This window comes from Simochromis diagramma, unplaced genomic scaffold (genome assembly GCF_900408965.1).
Source record: "Simochromis diagramma unplaced genomic scaffold, fSimDia1.1 OVJJ01000457.1, whole genome shotgun sequence".
Taxonomy (NCBI): Eukaryota; Metazoa; Chordata; class Actinopteri; order Cichliformes; family Cichlidae; genus Simochromis; species Simochromis diagramma.
In genome coordinates this window covers 1148385-1154384 of record NW_024387277.1, presented here as the reverse complement: position 1 = coordinate 1154384, position 6000 = coordinate 1148385, and positions in this window count along the sequence as shown.

Below are 6000 nucleotides of genomic sequence, written 5' to 3'. Positions count from 1 at the left end.
TGATTTAAATGGCTAAATTACCTCCTCGACATGTCTTGAAGTTCTGGTAATGAACTGATATCTTAAACATGCAGGACACCAGGCCTTGAGGCCTGGAGTTGGTGTAACAAGTATTACAATTAAACAACATGAGATATGATACGTCCGCAGCAGGAGGTGAGGTCTGACCATCATCTGGAGTCTGCTCATCGCCACATTGATCTGTTTCATGGTAAATTGATGTGGCATCAGGCATAACATTGGCACCTTCCGGAACATCCGTTGACTCAGCGGAGATTGATGTCAGGTTATTCTTGGCGTGACTGGAACCTAGGTCTCTTGGGGCATTTTGCCTTGCAGCACCCCAGTCGTCTCAGAGACTGGCTGTGTTTCGAACCAGGCAATGGGAACAATGTCCTCCTCGTCTGAAGACTGGTCAAGCTCCGTTGTGCTGTTGGGAGTATTCTGACGTGTCCTAGGCTTTCTAGCTCGTTTGGGCTGAGCACGCTGCTCCGTTGGTGCGGCAAGAAATCCGCATGGGAGTAAGCGGTCACGATGCAGCGTGCGCTTGGGACCCTCGCCATTCTCTGGTCTAACTGTATAAACTGGGAGGTCTCCAGCTTTCTTTACTACCACATGGACTGTGGACTCCCACTTATCAGCGAGCTTGTGCTTTCCTCGAATACGCACATTTCTGACGAGTACTCTGTCGCCAACGCCTAAAGCAGAAGGACTCACTCGCTTATCAAACCGAATCTTATTCCTCTCAGCTACCTTGGCAGCAGTTCTTGTGGCAACTTTGTAGCTCTGCTCAAGGCGAGATTTAAGGTCCTGTACGTATTGGGAATGTGACTTGTGTCGCTGTTCTTTCACTGGTAACCCAAATGCGAGGTCGACAGGCAACCTTGGCTGGCGTCCAAACATTAGTTCATATGGTGTGAACCCAGTCACCTCACTTCTGGTACAGTTGTACGCGTGGACCAACGGCTTTACAAAGTCCTTCCAGTGAGATTTTTCTTGACTTCCCAGAGTGCCAAGCATGTCTAATAGAGTGCGGTTGAAGCGTTCCACCGGGTTGCCCCTCGGGTGGTATTGTGTTGTTCGCATTTTGCGGATGCCCGCAATCTGACAGAGTTCCTTGATCAACCACAACTCAAAATCAGGACCTTGGTCACTGTGCAGCTTCTCTGGGAATCCATAATGGATGATGAAATTGTCCCACAACCACTTTGCAACTGTTCGAGCCTTTTGATTTTGTGTCGGTCCAGCTACAGCATACTTGGTGAAGTGATCGGTGATCACGAGGATGTCCTTTGTGTTGCTTCTGTCTGGTTCAACAGACAAAAAGTCCATGCATACTAATTCGAGTGGTCGCGTCGTTGTTATATTCACCAGAGGTGCAGCTCTCTCAGGTAGAGCTTTCCTGCACACACACCTGGTACACGTCCTTATTTTCTTCTCAATGTCCAAAGACATTCTTGGCCAGTAGAATCTAGCTCTGACTAGATCCACTGTGCGTTCCTTTCCCGTGTGACCCATGTCGTCGTGCAGACTGGTCAATACCACGTCCCGAAGTTCCTCAGGCAAGACTAACTGATGTTGTGGCTGTCCCTCTTCTAGGCGTGTTCTATAGAGGATGCCATTTCGTGCTTGTTCAGAGCTCAAACTTGTTCAATTCTCTCAACAAGAGAGGCAGATCTGGAAGCTCGGTTCTTAGACGAGATGGTGGTTTCACTCCGTGCTCAATCTGGGAAATGACATGCTTAATGCACTGATCAGCTTGTTGCTCGTCTCTGAGGTCCTCTTCTGAAAGGTTTGGGATGATGGGTAGTCCTCCAAGCCCGTCCTCATGACCAAAACTGTCAGGCACCGCATGTGCAGAAATGGCCAGGCTTTCAACCAGGGAGATACTACCATCACAGTCCATTGCATTGTCGGCACAATAGATAAGTTGTCTCTCACAAATGGCTTGAACGACCTCTGGATTAACCACTTCAATGTCTCCTGGGTCAGATAGGTGATGTTGAGTGAAACGACGTATCCTGTCCCACTCTTTCTGAGATGGTAGGTCATCATGCAGATTGCCGTGAGGGCGTCTCGACAATGCGTCAGCATCTCCATTTTGTTTCCCAGGGTGGTACTGGAGCTTAAAAGAGAAGGTGGAGAGTGCAGCCAGCCACCTATAGCTGGTTGCATCGAGCTTGGCAGAAGTAAGTATATAAGTGAGAGGATTGCTGTCAGTGACCACTGTAAACTGATTGCCATACAGATAGTCACTGAACTTCTCTGTCACAGACCACTTTAATGCCAGGAACTCGAGCTTGTGAGCCGGGTAGCGGGATTCACTACGTGATAACCCTCTGCTAGCGTAGGCAACAACACGCAGCTGCCCCTCCTGCTCCTGATACAAGGCCGCTCCGAGGCCGGTGGAGCTTGCATCCGTGTGTAGGATGTAGGGCAACGTGGGATCTGCAAAGGCTAGAACTGGGGATGTTGTCAGTTTGTCTATAATCATTTCAAAGGCCTGCTGGCAAGCGGGTGTCCAACGGTCCAGAAATGGTTCTTTTGGGTGGTAGTACTGCCCACTCTTGTCTTTTGACTTGGGATGCTTCTGAACAGGTGGGTACCCCGATGTCAGGTCATTCAGAGGCTTTACTATGCTTGAATAGCCTTTGATGAACTTCCTATAGTACCCGCAGAATCCCAAGAAGGCTCTCAGCTCTTTTAGGCGGTGAGGAACTGGCCAGGTCCTTAATGCTGCTATCTTCTCTGGGTCTGTTTCCACTCCCCGCTCCGACACCACATGTCCCAGATAACGAACCGAAGACTGGAAGAACTTGCATTTTTCTGGAGACAGCTTCAGCCCGTACTCCTTCAACCGGTTGAGAACCTTGATGAGTCTGGCTTCGTGTTCTTCTTGTTACACCCCGGCCTAGGCAACCGGCGTGCAACACAGGAAAAATAAAAATAAGGGGAAAAAAACCCCACTAAGGTACTCCACCAAAAATCCCAAAAACGAAAGTACCGACAACTATTTACATCAAAGCAAAATAGGACATTTATTTACATCACCAAACACCAAACTATTTACAACCGGGGGGGAGAGATCGCGACCATGACATACTGAAACACAAGGCTTATATACATAGAAGGAGCAATCAGGGAATGGACCACAGGAGGGAAACACAGCTGGGGCAAATTAGACCTGACGAGACAAAAAAGGGTGAACTGAACACACTGAGATACAACAGACCTTCAACGTAAAACAGGAAACACATAACAGTCCCGCAAAAACAAAACACTGACAACACCGAAACGCAACAGTTCCCCCCACCCAAAAATCAAACATTTAAAACCCAAGTGAAATGTTTGATTCGCCAACTCAGAGGCCTGGAAAATGGCCGGCAGAGACTAAGCGGAACAGGTCGAGCTGGCTCTGATGGCGGTGTGGCAACCTCAGGACCCGACGAGGCAGGACCCGATGAGGCGGGACCCGATGAGGCGGGACCCGACGAGGCGGGACCCGATGAAGGCGGAGCTGAAGCTGGACCAGACGAGAAAAAAGGAGGGGCTGAAGCTGGACCAGACGAGGACGAAGTCAGAGCTGGACCAGGCACGTTGCTAGGTGGGCTCCTCGGACCCACCAGCTGACTCTACGGGCGACTCGGGCCCTCCAGCAGACGACACATGAGGCTGGACGGGCGACTCGGGCCCTCCAACAGACGACACTTGAGGCTGGACGGGCGACTCGATGCATCCTCACCACTCCAATGTTACTGTCATGACATTGTTCATGTCGCAGTTGTAATACTTTCAGCACAGTCTTGTAGCCATCTGCTGAAGTGTGGTGGATCACTGGACCTTTCTCTTTGTGCATGTTATATGCCACATCAAGGGTGTTAGTACCAATCAGTACATGAAAGCCAGATGTTCCACTGTCTGGGACCACTAAGGCCAAGGTTGGGACATCACACTCCTTCCCCAGGAATTGTTCTGGGAAGGTGATGGTGATTTTAATGTAGCCCAAATAAGGCACGGGTAACCCATTGGCACCTTCAACTTCCAACAGATCATACAGTGGCTCTATCTGTGTTTTGAACAGATGTTGATCAAAGAAGGACTTGGTAACCGTAGTCACTTGTGAACCTGTGTCCATCAGACAGTTAAACTGTTTATCTTGGATCATCACTTGGCATGTACTCTTTGTACCTATCAGTTTTGGGGAAACCTTCGAAAGGTGTTTCCTGACATTACACTGGTTCAAAGCAGCACTTAATTTAGGTGTAGCGTCTTTATTAACAGGGCGCTGGTGAGCTGCTACAGCCTCAGTTTGCCCTACAACTGAGGCTACATCTAAAAATTTTCATTGGGAGTTAGATGGTCGGTTGCATCCCAAAGATGCTGCTTTTCTCTTAGCTGACTTCTTTTTTCATCAATGAGAGTGGGGTTGGGTTCGTTAGTGCAAGTTGAGGAAATGTGGCCATCCTGACCACACTTGAAACAATACCAGGCCTTTGGCCTTGCATTCTGTTTTGGGTTGGATGGCTTCCAGCTTGGTACTCTAGGGTTAAGTTTAGGTGGTAGTGGTTGGCTGGATGTGTGCTCAGCGCTCCCCTTGGGTTTCGAGGTCTTTTGGGGTTTCTTTGACATCAATGCGGTAAGCTGGCTCTGAAGAGATGCGACCTGCTGTTTGAGTTCCGCCAATGTGTTGGACTCGGGTGGGATCACTACTTGCTGGCTGCAGGCACATGTGCTTTGCGAGCTAGTAATGGCCCGCTGTCGATTTGAGCCGAGGTGCTTCTTCATGCGTGTGACTTTGGCTGCATGTCTATCCTCTTCAGTACGGATCTGTAACAGGAGCTCAGCAAACGCTGGAGGGTGACTTTTCTTTTCTTCTAAGTTGAGGTCAGAGAGCAAGATGTTGTCCCAACAACCGCGGCAGAATTGCTTGAGAATATATTTGTCTGCTTCTTCAGCAGCAATTCCTCCCCTCTTAACAGCAAGGTTTAGAACAGCCTGGAGGCGGCAGAGGTAAGACGAAGCCTTTTCACCAGGATCCTGAAGAGTGTTCATAAACTGGGCGAAAAGTTCTTCGCCATCTTCAACAGTTCCAAAGGCTGCATCCAGCAGTTGAAGGTAAGTTTCAGGGGTAGCTTCAGGACTTAGCCTTTTAACAATATCTGCTGCAGGGGAGAGCAAGCTTTCAACCATTTTCCGAGACTTCTGAAGATTGAACAGAGTGGGATCTTTCCTGAGAAGCTCAGCATGTGATCGCCATGTGTCGTAGTCAGTCTCATTACTGGGTCTTGGGGTTTTTCCTGAAAATGGGTGAAGTTTGATGGGAAAATGTGGATATGTGTTACAGTCACTTTTCCTTACAATGTGTTCAACGATGACCTTTTGAACTTCAGGTGGATGCAGGTCACTCTCCCTGATGGGTAGATTTTGCCTCAGGATGGTGGGTGGCTTTGGTTTGGGGCAATCTTGACCGGAATCCATTAAGGAGGGACTTCTGAACATCCGGTGCTCTGAGGTTTCAACTGTTTCAAGAGATATGTCGAACGGTTTGGCTACAGATGCCTCATCAATGCTGTCTGTTCCAATTTCCTCACTGATCTCTGACATCATGTTTCTCAGCACTTCTTCGTAGTCTTTCCCACTTAATTTTGCCAATTTCTTTATCTCATTGAGGTAGGTTTTGGTAACATTGCAGCCAACCTTCGTAGTGTAAATGCTAGCCAAAGCTTGAACGAGATACCTGACACTTGGGTTCTCTTTGAGTTCATGTGTGTAAGGCAAAAGAGGAGATAAGGCTTCAATGGCGGCACCATCTTGATACTCAATAATCAGGTTTTTATAAAACTCTGATTCAGCATCAGTTACTGAAACAAGCCTAAAAGAACCATATTTCTTCAGAAAGTCTATAATCTCTTCATCTTCTGGCGATTCAAGCAACCCACTCACAATCACTGCATTAGGGACTTTGATACCTGAGTTAGCTATGAACTCCATCTTTGGCAA